Source organism: Pelobates fuscus, chromosome 2 (assembly GCF_036172605.1).
Source record: "Pelobates fuscus isolate aPelFus1 chromosome 2, aPelFus1.pri, whole genome shotgun sequence".
Lineage (NCBI taxonomy): Eukaryota > Metazoa > Chordata > Amphibia > Anura > Pelobatidae > Pelobates > Pelobates fuscus.
The window spans coordinates 49204788-49219490 of record NC_086318.1 but is presented as its reverse complement, the minus strand read 5'-3'; positions in this window follow the sequence as shown (position 1 = coordinate 49219490).

The following is a 14703-nucleotide window of genomic DNA, read 5'->3' as shown; positions in this document are numbered from 1 at the left end:
TCGGGGGCGTGCGGGGGTGTGGACCGGGATCACCCCCCCGGTCCAGAGGGGGGGGGAACGGGGCCATTCCCGACGGGTCTGGCCTTGGTTAAGCACCGATGGGCAGGGTAGTGGGGCAGCGGCCGTCTGCCCCACTCACCGCCGGAGTAGGCCTCGTTTGCGCCAGTGAGGATTCTTCCTCCAGGGGACTGAAACCAGTCAGGCCAGCCTCACCCTGGGTCTGGTGCTCTCCACCCGATGGGGTCCACCTCAGCTGGTCGTTTTTCCTGCTTAAAGTCCGGTTTCCAGGCTTATTTCTTTCAAGGTTGCAGGAGCTGGTCATACATGCGACCATCTTGCTTGGCGGCCTGGCCCCGCCCCCCCTAAATTCTTTATTTTTGATGTGCATGTATAACATTCGCTTGACTGTAATGCCACAACAGCATTCTTAGGTAATATAAACATACAAGAGTTCGAACAGTTGTTAAGCATTTAGAAGGTGCGCACATGTTTTTTTTAAACAATAAATGATAAAACAGGTTGGGTACATGCTGGCTGTCTAAAATGAATTACACACACGTTTGGTAACGGTAGTTTAAGGGTATTAAGTGCATTAATCGTTGTCTCTTTAGCTTCGGCCCTATATATATCACGCTGAAACAGGCTATCTAACTAGTCATAACTTAGTCTATTAGCAGTTAGATATCATATCTTAAGCTAGATTACTCAGCTTACACAGGTGAGAGATTTGCGTTGCTCTATTCAATAATTGTTATAAGAGATAAGAGAGTACCGGAGGAGAGCAGGGAGTGAGAAAGAGAGACAAGAGACAAAAGTACAAAGGTTATGATAGCATTATGATACTAACGGTTAAATTCTGTGGCTAGAATTCCGGTTATCTTGACCAAAGTAAAGCAAAGGGTTAACAAAGTTAACAGAAACAGGAAACTCGTGCCCTTAGCCATATCACAGTACTGACATTTCTTGCTAAATCGAGTGAGCATTATGTGGGCGACGCCGTCTAGGCTAGGATCACTTGATTGAAGCATAAATTGTACGCTTACAGTGTTGTAGTCTGCAACTGGTGAAATCTATGCTGCAAATAGTAATGTCAGTATGAGTCTATCTTGCGGTGCCCTACTGATGTGAGGTAAAGTCCGTTGCAGCTGCAGGGACGTGGTGGCGTGGCACTAGGCCATCCAGCAATGGGGTATTAAAAGTCATCCTATGCCTCTAGTTGGCAGGGGTGAGGTTTCAGCCGGTGCGTTCCGTAGGCCTCTGCACCAGGGCGCCGAGAGTCCATCCCCAACTCTGTAAGGCGTGGAGGCCTCCTGTACCGTCGCTTGGTGTGCTGCTCCTGTCCCAGGTAGCCGCATAGTGGTCATCCGGTCGGAGGTGTGCTGGGGTACGTTGCTGGGGCTTTGGGGTTGTCCGGCGTTCACCTTGCCGCTTGTGTGTAGGTAGGTGCGTGTGCTCAAGTTGGTGCGGTCTGTCTCTCTCCTGTTCGCTTGTCGGTGCTTGTTTGGACGGGCGCCCGCTTGGAATGCCTGCAGTGGGGCACCATAATGGCGGCGGCGGGTCAGTGGTCGGATCCACATGGCCACCGCTCGTGCTGCTTGTAGGTTGGGCATACCCCTGCTGCACTGCAGCTCATAGAAGGCCGAGCAGAGCCTGTCGAGGGCCTCCAGGGAGGAAGGCTGTATACGGGTGCTCGTGGCTCCCCTTTGTGAACTGTGACGGGCGGCCATCTTGGACGCTCTCCTCCTGACTCGTGCTTCTCCCGTTTATGTGTGCCCTAGGGCTGGTCAGCTTGCCTGGTCTGTCCGTCCAGGAGGACCGGGATATCCCCCACCGGTCCAAAGGGGGGGGGGGGAATTGGAGACCCCTTCGTTGCTGAGGGGATCCGGTGTCGGAGCGGCCGCCTCTCCTCAGCTCCGGCTTCTGTAGGCCGCGTTTGCTGTTCCGCTTTTTTAGCTCCTACGGGCTTCAGAAAAGTCTCGTTGTATTCAGAGGTGCACCCCCGACTTGGGTAATGCACCCCGGTGGGTCCTTGGGCTGTTTATCCCTTGATAATGCCGTTTTTCCTGCCCGTTGAGCAGGAGCTCGTGTCCCCTGCTTCTGCTTAGATCGACGGCCAGGCTCCGCCCCCCTAGCATGGTATTCTTAACCAGGGTTTCCGAATAGTCAGACCCTAATACTACAAAACAATGGGTGATACTGGAAGCCTCAGCATTCCGGGTACCAGTATACACTATTCCCTGGCATAAATCGGGCAGGGCATTCATGCCTCCACAACACGCCACTTACCCGACTATCATCTCTACTCTGAGGGGCTGTATGGGCGCAAGGCATTTAAGTTCGATATCACCACACCCATCTCCCTTATACCCATTAACCTAGAATCCTCTATTGTTTAAAATGGGACCTATGACCACAAAACGTGCGTGTGCATCGAAAACGTGACGCCGCACGCACATTTACGTCACTTATGATGTTTTTGGGGGCAGCACTATTTAGTAGCGCAGGACTGAATAACATTAGACCCGGCTGATACACTAGATGCCGCTCGGAGGGGAGGCGCTGTGGATTGGGTAAGTAACCTCTTCCTCCTGCAGCATGGTGAACCGATCGGGCGCTACCACACGGTGGGCTAATTGGGCACCGTGTGAGTGCACCGATCAAGTGCAGCCACGCAGGGCCAACTGGGCATCGTGGCACCATATCCCACTTGACCGAAAACCTCTACTGTTCTATTTATTTTAAATGCCACTGCCTAAACACACACCAATGCTGCTTACGCACCCACTGACAGTCACTAACCTCCTAATTTCCTTGCTCTGGAAAAAATCCACAGCGCCCACGATTCAGGAATGGATCAAAAAAGTGGACTCCATCTGAGTCATGGAAGAGCTCAGCTTCTCCATTTCACACAGGTACCCCCTCCATCATAACTGCACTTCTTCCAGGTCTTGTGTCTCTATATTGTCCCATCTCACTCTACACCCCACTACCCCCTCTTCGTTGTTTTTCTCTTCAAGGGCTCGCAGTATTTTTAAATGAGTTACTAGATTTTCTAAGAACTACTACCAAATGAATTAGATCAATAAGTTATATTTATTCATTCATATGATGGGATAAAATAGGAGCACTTATAGGGCCTTAAGTTCTGTTTTCGTTGCTTATCCGCTCCTCACACACATATATACGACCTTATGTACATGTATGCTTTCTTTGTCTCCTACCTACCTTTGAACTATTATCCTGACAAATATTTCACATGCCACTCTCAGCCCAGTGCTATATGCATCTTAGTCTTTCCTAAAACATGATTATATAACCTCTATCAATCGTTAATCAGCCCATTGGAGACCATGGTCACTCCATGGGCACACTGTATTATGTTTCCATGCACCAATTGCTATTTTACATGTCTTCTCATGGTTTGATAAGTTACCTTTCACGTTACAATTAACAATGTATACAGACAGATATATATATTTTTTCCTTCTGTAACTGTACTTCTTTATCAGAATATAGTTTAAAAAAACAACAACCCCAAAACAACTTAAATAGCATATTCTGTTGTGAGGGTTATAGCCCAAAATATATTTTCCCAATGGAGTCACACTCACTTTTTCAGAGCAAATACTGGGCAACTTCATGAATAGTGAATTGTTTTGTTTTTTTCAAACTTAAAGCTTATTCAACGTTTTGCACAATACAAAAAAGAAAACAATTGGGGTACAGAAAGTGAAAAAGGTTTGAATAAAATACATACAGAAACAATTGCAGTTTAGCCAGCATTCGTGGTATCACTGGGTACAGTGCCGTTGACCGATCAAGCATGCCAGATAATATCGCCATAGTAAAATAGACCACCTTATAGCAGAGAAGAATTCAAATCCTACGGGTATATTGCACTATGCTTTGTTTTATTCATTTACTTTAGTGATATGGATTGCATGGATTGCAGGATAAAACTTACCAGGAAAGGTTAAAGGATCTTAACATGTATAGCTTGGAGGAAAGACGAGACAGGGGGGATATGATGGAAACATTTAAATACATAAAGGGAATCAGCACAGTAAAGGAGGAGACTATATTTAAAAGAAGAAAAACTACCACAACAAGAGGACATAGTCTTAAATTAGAGGGACAAAGGTTTAAAAATAAGATCAGGAAGTATTACTTTACTGAGAGGGTTGTGGATGCATGGAATAGCCTTCCAGCTGAAGTGGTAGAGGTTAACACAGTAAAGGAGTTTAAGCATGCGTGGGATAGGCATAAGGCTATCCTAACTATAAGATAAGGCCAGGGACTAATGAAAGTATTTAGAAAATTGGGCAGACTAGATGGGCCGAATGGTTCTTATCTGCCGTCACCTTCTATATCAGCTGGATCCCTGAATTCTGTATTTTGTTTGTATCCTGTGATTGGTTACCATAGTAGGAGGTAACCCGGAGGTATGCAGTATATCCAAAGTTAAGTTATAATTATTTGTTATTTCCACTAAGCACAGAGGAAAAGGTGGAAGTTTATATTCTAATTAAATGCAAGTAAGTATTAATTTGGGATATATCTACCGAACAGTGATTTTTATTTTATTTTCCTATTTGGGAAGTGGAGTGTCCCTTTAAATAGTTGAAGGCTACCTTTCTAGAGCCATAAACACAACCACAATCTGTGCTATTAGGGGGTAATTAGGATATTGAAATGGAGAAGATATTAAATACATAATTGTATATGGAATATGCTAGTGCCTGAGCATTGGTTATTCATTCATTTTATTGATTACTGGGGGGATTTAAAACTTCATATAGCAAGATCTCGGGACGGCATGACGTGAACATGTGACCACGCAACGTCAGGAGGTGGAGCTTATGAAGCCGCCGATGCAGAGCAAGTGAGACTGCACAGCATAGACCAGGGGTTCTCAACCCAGTCCTCAGGACCCCCTACCAGTACAGGATTTGGGAATTACCTGGGTGTGTCTAAGGTGTTTAGAAAAAGGGAAAAAAAAAACTCCTTAGACTCTTAGGTGTTTTTTTTTCTTTTTCTAAACACCGTAGACACAACCAGGTAATCGCTAAACCCTGGACTGGTAGGGGGTCCTTGAGGATAAGGTTGATAACCCCTGGCATAGACCAAGAGCCGGACACTGGGGGGAATCTAAACTAAACGCCACTCAATTTGCGGGCAGAAAACAACAACGGCTTTTGGGTCGATTCCCCTGCACGCATCAGTGGACAAATGAGAAGGAGATCGGGCAAGTTTGGCTATTGTATCAGAGGGAGAAGAGAGTGGGTTGCTGAGAGAAGAAGCATACCACGAGATATAAAGCCGGATTTACAGGCACACAGCCTGACATAGCTTGATATAGAGACTGCTGATTAATTAAACCACACAATATAACTCCACTTCAAGAAATTTACAATTTTGAACAAAAATGAACATTGGTCTATGGTACCAAAGGGAGGAGGATGTGGGTTGCTGAAAAAGGAAGCATACCACAAGGCATATTGCCTAATATAGAGTCACATAGCTTGACACAGCCTGATATAGAGACTGGTGCTAAATTAAAGCATATAATCTAACCCCACTTCAACAAATGTTTCATTTTGAATAAAAATTAATAAAAGTGAACAAAAGAGGTAAAAATATACTAATTTTATAACATGACAGGAGGCTTCATATTTTGCTTAAATCTTTCTTTACTTAAGCTCCACATCAGCACTTTTTAACATAGTAACAGGATAACCAATCAGAAAAAAGTAACAGGTTATAAAACTCCCTCCCACTTATATAACTTCCTCTTTCTTTGCTGCTCCGCACCAGTACAGGTCAGAGTGCCAATGTCTCCTATTCTCTGTGGGTTGCTGTGGTTTATTCCTTTATTTCTTTAATTCTTTTTCTTACTACATGTTGATTTCATTATTGTGTTACCTTTATGTTGGGGTTTAGCATTATTGCATATATTTTCACATATATTTCTCTTCAGCTTCCATGTATTTCCTACCTTTCTGTACCTTAGATATCTTATTTTACCCCCTTTTTTCCCTTACTTTAATATTGTTTTTTCTATTTCTAAACTACTATTGTGTTTTTACTTTCCGTTTTCTTTTCTTCCTATAACCCGGGTCGCGGCTGGCCCTTTCTATGGCTTTTTGAGGCCGTGGGGAACGCCTCCGATGGCTCCTTAGAGCGCACAAGGGCCATCTTGGATCTTGCGCAGTAATGTGAGATCCAGGCAGCCATTACTTATCTCGTGCGCATGCGGCCATTTTTTGGGAGCCGCAATCTGCGCACATACTGGCCGTGAGGCAGCCATCTTGGTGTGCTGCGCAACATCGCGGCACCATATACATTTTTTTATTCATTAATAAATTTTGCACCTGTTTGCCAGCGGTTCACCTGGGCTCCATATACACCATCCAGTGGACCCCAAACTTCCTGTGGGTTCCACAGTTTTCTCGTTTGTAGGGGATGCGTCATGGTAGTTTGCTATTACAGTAGTGGATTCTCTGCTCCCTTGTGGTGATCTTAGGGAACTACATGGTAGTTTTCATTATACAATTCTGTTTTACAAACTGTTTATAACAGGCTGTTTAATGTTGGGGTGAGCCCCCATTTCACTCTATACCTACATTGGGGTGACCCCCCTTTTTTTATATACTTTGTCACTCACCCTAATTACACTCCGTCACACTCAGCGGTGAATTTATAAGGGGTGAACCCCTAAGTGTCATTTAAGATTGCTGTTTTTAATACAGCCCATGATTGGCCCGCGTTTTCTGTGCCACCATACCTCCCCACGGGTATATATATATATATATATATATATATGTATACACACCCAGAGGTTTTTATGCTGGGTGAGCCCCAGTTTCAGCTTGCATATTGGATTTATACATATATTTGATATATATATATATATATATATATATATATATATAAATAAAAGGCCTTGACATACATATTTTAATACTGGCCTGTTCTGCCCCTTAGGTACTGCTTGCTATTACTATGGATGCTACAAACCAGGATCAAAATCGGCAAGCTCTCATTAACGCAGCTGCCGCCGCCTCACTTGAGAAGGCCCTGGCTCGGGTGCTGCCCTTAGAGCCAAAGGAACACAAATCCTCTGATCCCCCCGCTTTCTTCTGAAGAATCAGAGGATTCTGATATCTCAAGACGGGATCTAACCAGATCCAACAAACAATATTGGAAAGGGGACGGACCAGAACCCCTCAAGCGCAAAGGAAAGGAGCCGGCAAAATGCCCCAAACAAGCGGACACTAGGGAGAAACCCACTGTTCAGCCTACCCTGTCTGAAGAAGAGAAGGACTCCTTTGCCCTTCACCCCATAGCTATTCTGTACAAATGGCAAGCGGGCCACTCGTCGGACAACAAAATCAACTGGCCTGAGGCATCCTTCGGAGGGGTACCTTTTCCTCGAGAAACTACAACTGACCCCACACTAGAAGTTACAGTCTCTGGACCAGCACCTTCGGGGGAGGCAGAAAGCTTCCTGGACACACTAGGTCAACCACTATTTGACCCACAACACATTAGATACCCCCGATCATCAGAGTGATCTCTTCCAGACCATCTCACCCAGTACATCCACTTCTGGATTAGAAGGCCCTTGGATCGGGAGGTACGCAAGTGTTTGGAAGCAGAATGTCCCAGGCCTACCCTGCCGGACAAGGTCGCAATGACCCCGGAATTCGATATGCTGCTTTATATGTACTTGGCCAGGACTGGCCGTGACCCGAGAAAGGGTATTGAACGCAGCTTACGTCTCACCTAAGACAAGCTGCTGGACGTTCTTGGACCCCTAGCAAAAATCCTATTGTTGGCTGACGAGGCCCTCTCTCAGGAGGAACCATTGGACCCATCCGTAATCAGAGAATGGGCGCTATGCTCCATATGCCTGCTGGGCAATGCAAACACATCCCTTTGTACGGAGCGAAGGAAAGCAGTACTCGTGCGCATGGATGCCAAACTCTCCGATTTGGGGTCCAAGGAATTAGGGCCCAAGGCCAAGGGTCTTCTGTTCGAAGAACCCTATATCAAAGAACTCCACAAACACGTAAATTTGTGTGCCACACTGAACAAGGCGCAGACATCTATGAGAAGAGTGTTCCATCAACAACCCACTCGGGTTTTTGGCAGGGATGGCCGTACAAGGGGTCGCACAGCCAGCCGTTTCTGGTCAGCAGGCCAACGCCAACGATCCCACACATCATAATTCTTCCCGAATTACCAAACAAGGGGCTTCTACAACCAAAGATTGGATAGAGGCAGAGGAAGCAGAGCTCGAGGAAGCAACAGATATCCGACAGGTGAGATTTCTCCCCTTTTACCTTTCTACCTTATGTCATGCGGGCAGGTTGTTGCATTGTTTAGACATGTGGAAGACTGTCTTCAGATAACTGGATTCTGGACACGGTTCAGGGTTACTCCATACAGTTCTATTCCCCCCCATTCAGATAGGTCATGTCAAAATTAGATACATGAATGAGAAACGAAAAGTAAAGCAAGGATTAGTTAGATTAAAAACAAAAGAAGGAAGGTATGTAGAATAGGATAAAGGTCTAGCTGACTGCCTCAATGAATATCTTTGTTCGGTATTTACAGATGAAAATGAAGGAGAGGGACCTCAGTTAAGAAAAAGGATAAATTAGTTATTTATTACACGTGAGTTTACAGAGGAAGAGGTTCTATTTCAACTGTCAAAAGTAAAGACAAATAAGTCAATGGGACCTGATGGAATACACCCAAAGCTATTAAAAGAGCTTAGTGGTGTACTAGCAAAACCATTAACAGATTTATTTAACCAATCATTGATAACAGGAGTAGTCCCAGAAGATTGGAAGTTGGCGAATGTTGTGCCCATTCACAAGAAAGGTAATAGGGAGGAGTCGGGCAAATATAGGCCAGTAAGCCTTACTTCAGTAGTGGGGAAAGTGATGGAAACCACGTTAAAGGATAGGATTGTTGAACATCTAAAAACACATGGATTTCAAGATCAGAGACAACATGGATTTACTTCAGGGAGATCATGCCAAACTAATCTTATTGATTTTTTTTATTGGGTAACTAAAATGATAGATCAGTGTGGTGCAGTATACATTGCTTACCTAGATTTCAGTAAGGCTTTTGACACTGTTTCACATAGAAGGCTTATCAATAAACTGCAATATTTAAGTTTGGATTCCAAAATTGTTGAATGGGTGAGGCAGTGGCTGAGTGACAGGCAACAGAGGGTTGTAGTCAATGGAGTATATTCGAAGCTTGGGCTTGTCACCAGTGGGTTACCTCAGGGATCTGTACTTGGACCCATTCTCTTTAATATTTTTCTTAGTGATATTTCAGAAGGTCTTGATGGTAAGGTAGGTCTTTTTGCTGATGATGCTAAGATATGTAACAGGGTTGATGTTCCAGGAGGGATAAGCCAAATGGCTAATGATTTAGGTAAACTAGAAAAATGGTCAGAGTTGTGGCAACTGATATTTAATGTGGATAAGTGCAACATAATGCATCTTGGACGTAAAAACCCAAGGGCAGAGTACAACATATTTGATAGAGTCCTAACCTCAACATCTGAGGAAAGGGATTTAGGGGTGATTATTTATGATGACTTAAAGGTAGGCAGACAATGTAATAGAGCTGCAGGAAATGCTAGCAGAATGCTTGGTTGTATAGGGAGAGGTATTATCAGTAGAAAGAGGGAAGTGCTCATGACATTGTACAGAACACTGGTGAGACCTCACTTGGAGTATTGTACGCAGTACTGGAGACCGTATCTTCAGAAGGATATTGATACCTTAGAGAGAGTTCAGGGAAGGGCTACTAAACTTGTTCATGGATTGCAGGATAAAACTTACCAGGAAAGGTTAAAGGATCTTAACATGTATAGCTTGGAGGAAAGACGAGACAGGGGGGATATGATAGAAACATTTAAATACATAAAGGGAATCAACACAGTAAAGGAGGAGACTATATTCAAAAGAAGAAAAACTACCACAACAAGAGGACATAGTCTTAAATTAGAGGGACAAAGGTTTAAAAATAATATCAGGAAGTATTACTTTACTGAGAGGGTAGTGGATGTATGGAATAGCCTTCCAGCTGAAGTGGTAGAGGATAACACAGTAAAGGAGTTTAAGCATGCGTGGGATAGGCATAAGACTATCCTAACTATAAGATAAGGCCAGAGACTAATGAAAGTATTTAGAAAATTGGGCAGACTAGATGGTCCGAATGGTTCTTATCTGCCATCACATTCTATGTTTCTATGTTTCTATGTTAATCACAACGGACTCTGCTCGACATGGAACTACGATCCCTCCTCACAAAAGGAGCGATCCAACTCGCCCAAGACACCAAGGGCTTTTTCAGTTCTATCTTCCTGGTATGGAAGAAATCAGGGGAACACCACCCGGTCATCAATCTCCATCAACTGAATGCCTTCGTGGTGTACAGACATACATCTTCTCCAAGACATACTTCATCCAGGCGATTGGTTCACCTGACGCGACCTCAAGGATGCATGCCTGTCTGTGCTGGTGCACCTGACCAGCCTCCGCTTCCTCTGGAAACACCAGGCCTTCCAATTCACCTGACTACCATTCGGCCTAAGTTCCGCACCAAACTGCTCAAGCCGGTCACCTCACATCTTCGCGCCAGGGGCATACGCTGCCTAATCTACCTTGACGACCTCTTACTGTTTTGCGAGGACGCCTCCAGACTGCGATTTCAGACGAGCTACACAATCTCATTGTTTGAATGCTTAGGTTTCGTTATCATCCAGGAAAAGTCGGCACTTCTCCCATCCCATGTGATTCAGTTCCTCGGCTTGTGTTCTCCGCCTACCACAATCCAAATTATCAGCAATCCAGAAGGAGCTTCGCAAGACTCAACGGGAGGATATACCTCTCCGAGGTTTAGCTCGGATCGTGGGCCTCCTCTCCGCCTCCATTCAGGCAATTTATCCAGGACCTCTACACTATCGGGCTATGCAACGCCTGAAGGCTCATTTTCTCCAAGCCCACCCATCTTATGACCAGAGGGTCCCAATTAGCACGAAAGTGAAGGAGGAACTGCGTTGGTGGCTCCTCCACATGTCGGCCTGGACGGCAAGGCAATTTTCGGCCCCACTCCGGACTTCATCGTAGAATCGAATGCAAGCCTTCGGGGCTGGGTGTAATTTGTCAGACGGCCTCCACTGGGGGGACCCTGGACAGCCACAGAGCATTCATTACACATCAATTGTCTGGAATTGATCGCAGGCTCCTTCGCGATCCGCAGTCTGGCCAACCACCTCTTGGACTGTTGCATCCTATTACAGATGGACAATATTTCAGCCGTCCAATAAATCAACAGGTTGGGCGAAGCCAGGTCGCCATCTCGGCAGCCCATGTCCCGCTACACGGAGCTCCGGTAGGCCAGGATCCGCTGGTCTGCAGACTCTTGCGGGGCATTAAACTTGTTCGCCCTCCAACACCGAAGTACTCACACCTCTGGGACGTTAATTTAAAGATTCGATTCCTACAAGCTTGGCCGAATATCGAGGACCTCTCTTTCCACCAACTCTCGGCGAAGTTCACCCTGCTGCTTTGCTTGGTGTCTTTCCGCTGAGTGTCCAACATTCGGGCATTTGACCATGACACCATCACATTCTCTCCAGAAGGTGTTACTTTTTCCCTATCTAGACGTACTAAATCGGACACCTCCTCAATATTCTATCCTTACTTCCCTAACCATCCTAAACTATGTGTGGTTTCGGTTCTTTCTTGTTATTTATCTCTCACCTCCACCCTCCTTTCCTCTTCCTCCAGTCAACTCTTGGTCTCATACGTTCGCCCACATAACCCAGTTTCAACCACCACCCTTGCCCGGTGGATTCGATGGTTACTTTCCCTGGCAGGGATAGAAGCCTCCTGAGGAGCCCACTCTATCTGAGGTGCGGCCCCGTCAGGAGCGTTCAGGGCTGGAGCTTCCCTACAGGACATTCTTCAATCAGCAGATTGGTCCCGGGAAGAGACGGTTCGCAATTTCTATTTTCGTCCGGCTGTGTGCGCTTCCTTAGCCTTACTTGGGGAGCGTTAAAACAGCAAAAAACAAAGCCTCCTGTCATGTTATAAAATTGTATATTATGCTAGCTTTAGTGTACCTATAATCTTAATGTTAATGACAGGAGGCGAGTATTTTCCCACCCTTTATTTTCTCCCCCCCTAGTTTGTCGCCTCCTTAGGCAAGTCTACTAGCTAGAGGGGTGAGTAAGTTCTGACTTACTGAAAGTATCTTACTATAGGATATACTATATGTGGTGGGGGATATATATGATGTTCCAGGCATCTTTCAGAATATAGATTAAATACAGTTTGGTGGCATGCCTTTAGAAGTTCAATTTGTGGATTAATCCTCTGTTTCCACTCTGTTCTCTGGTTTCAGTTTAAAGCTTCCTCAAGAGGTCAAACATAGTTCCTGTTCCTCTCAAGCATGAACTCTCCTCGTCTGGTATGCTGAGATCCTCATCTACTTCGTCTGCGGTTTTCCTGTTTTCGTTTGTTTCACAGCCAGAAAGAGGAAGTGACATCAGTGGGAGGGAGTTTTATATCCTGTTACTTTTTTTCTGATTGGTTATCCTGTTACTATGTTATAAAGTGCTGCTGTGGAGCTTAGTAAAGAAAGACTTAAGCAAAATACTCGCCTCCTGTCATTAATAAAATTAAGATTATAGGTACACTAAAGCTAGCATAATCTACAATTATAACTAGAAAAGACAATATTCCTAATTTATCTTAAATCACTTTTTTAAAGAAACTAAATATACAAGTGAAGAAAGGGAAGAGAAGGGGAAACCTACCCTGAAGGGTTAAGATTTTTTGCAATTCCTCCTATACAAGTCATGCAAGAAGAGAAGTCCTGCGCTTAAGCAGCAAGGACTACAACACACATCAGCCCCAATATATAGTAAAAACCAAAGAAAAGAAAATGTTACTTGCGCTTTCTCCTTAATCCCTATGTATATTTAGACAAATGGAGGTCATTTAGTTGCTCCAATGGCCATTGGAGGGATGCCCGCCTGCCAACGTCAAGGCAGACCCCCCTAAGCGGGTCCTAACACTGACCCTTCAGCCTGCTTCCTTGAGCTTCTGGCAAAGATATCTCTAATGAGACAGAAAGGGGTATTTTTTATATACACCCCTTTACTTATTAACCCTTAATAGGGAACACATGGGATGGGTAGCAGCATTGTAACCAGGCTGTGTGATACAAAGTAAATACAAATACAAAAAGAGAAGTCCTGCGCTTAAGCAGCAAGGACTACAACACACATCAGCCCCAATATATAGTAAAAACCAAAGAAAAGAACATGTTACTTGCGCTTTCTCCTTAATCCCTATGTATATTTAGACAAATGGAGGTCATTTAGTTGCTCCAATGGCCATTGGAGGGATGCCCGCCTGCCAACGTCAAGGCAGACCCCCCTAAGCGGGTCCTAACACTGACCCTTCAGCCTGCTTCCTTGAGCTTCTGGCAAAGATATCTCTAATGAGACAGAAAGGGGTATTTTTTATATACACCCCTTTACTTATTAACCCTTAATAGGGAACACATGGGATGGGTAGCAGCATTGTAACCAGGCTGTGTGATACAAAGTAAATACAAATACAAAAAGAGAAGTCCTGCGCTTAAGCAGCAAGGACTACAACACACATCAGCCCCAATATATAGTAAAAACCAAAGAAAAGAAAATGTTACTTGCGCTTTCTCCTTAATCCCTATGTATATTTAGACAAATGGAGGTCATTTAGTTGCTCCAATGGCCATTGGAGGGATGCCCGCCTGCCAACGTCAAGGCAGACCCCCCTAAGCGGGTCCTAACACTGACCCTTCAGCCTGCTTCCTTGAGCTTCTGGCAAAGATATCTCTAATGAGACAGAAAGGGGTATTTTTTATATACACCCCTTTACTTATTAACCCTTAATAGGGAACACATGGGATGGGTAGCAGCATTGTAACCAGGCTGTGTGATACAAAGTAAATACAAATACAAAAAGAGAAGTCCTGCGCTTAAGCAGCAAGGACTACAACACACATCAGCCCCAATATATAGTAAAAACCAAAGAAAAGAAAATGTTACTTGCGCTTTCTCCTTAATCCCTATGTATATTTAGACAAATGGAGGTCATTTAGTTGCTCCAATGGCCATTGGAGGGATGCCCGCCTGCCAACGTCAAGGCAGACCCCCCTAAGCGGGTCCTAACACTGACCCTTCAGCCTGCTTCCTTGAGCTTCTGGCAAAGATATCTCTAATGAGACAGAAAGGGGTATTTTTTATATACACCCCTTTACTTATTAACCCTTAATAGGGAACACATGGGATGGGTAGCAGCATTGTAACCAGGCTGTGTGATACAAAGTAAATACAAATACAAAAAGAGAAGTCCTGCGCTTAAGCAGCAAGGACTACAACACACATCAGCCCCAATATATAGTAAAAACCAAAGAAAAGAAAATGTTACTTGCGCTTTCTCCTTAATCCCTATGTATATTTAGACAAATGGAGGTCATTTAGTTGCTCCAATGGCCATTGGAGGGATGCCCGCCTGCCAACGTCAAGGCAGACCCCCCTAAGCGGGTCCTAACACTGACCCTTCAGCCTGCTTCCTTGAGCTTCTGGCAAAGATATCTCTAATGAGACAGAAAGGG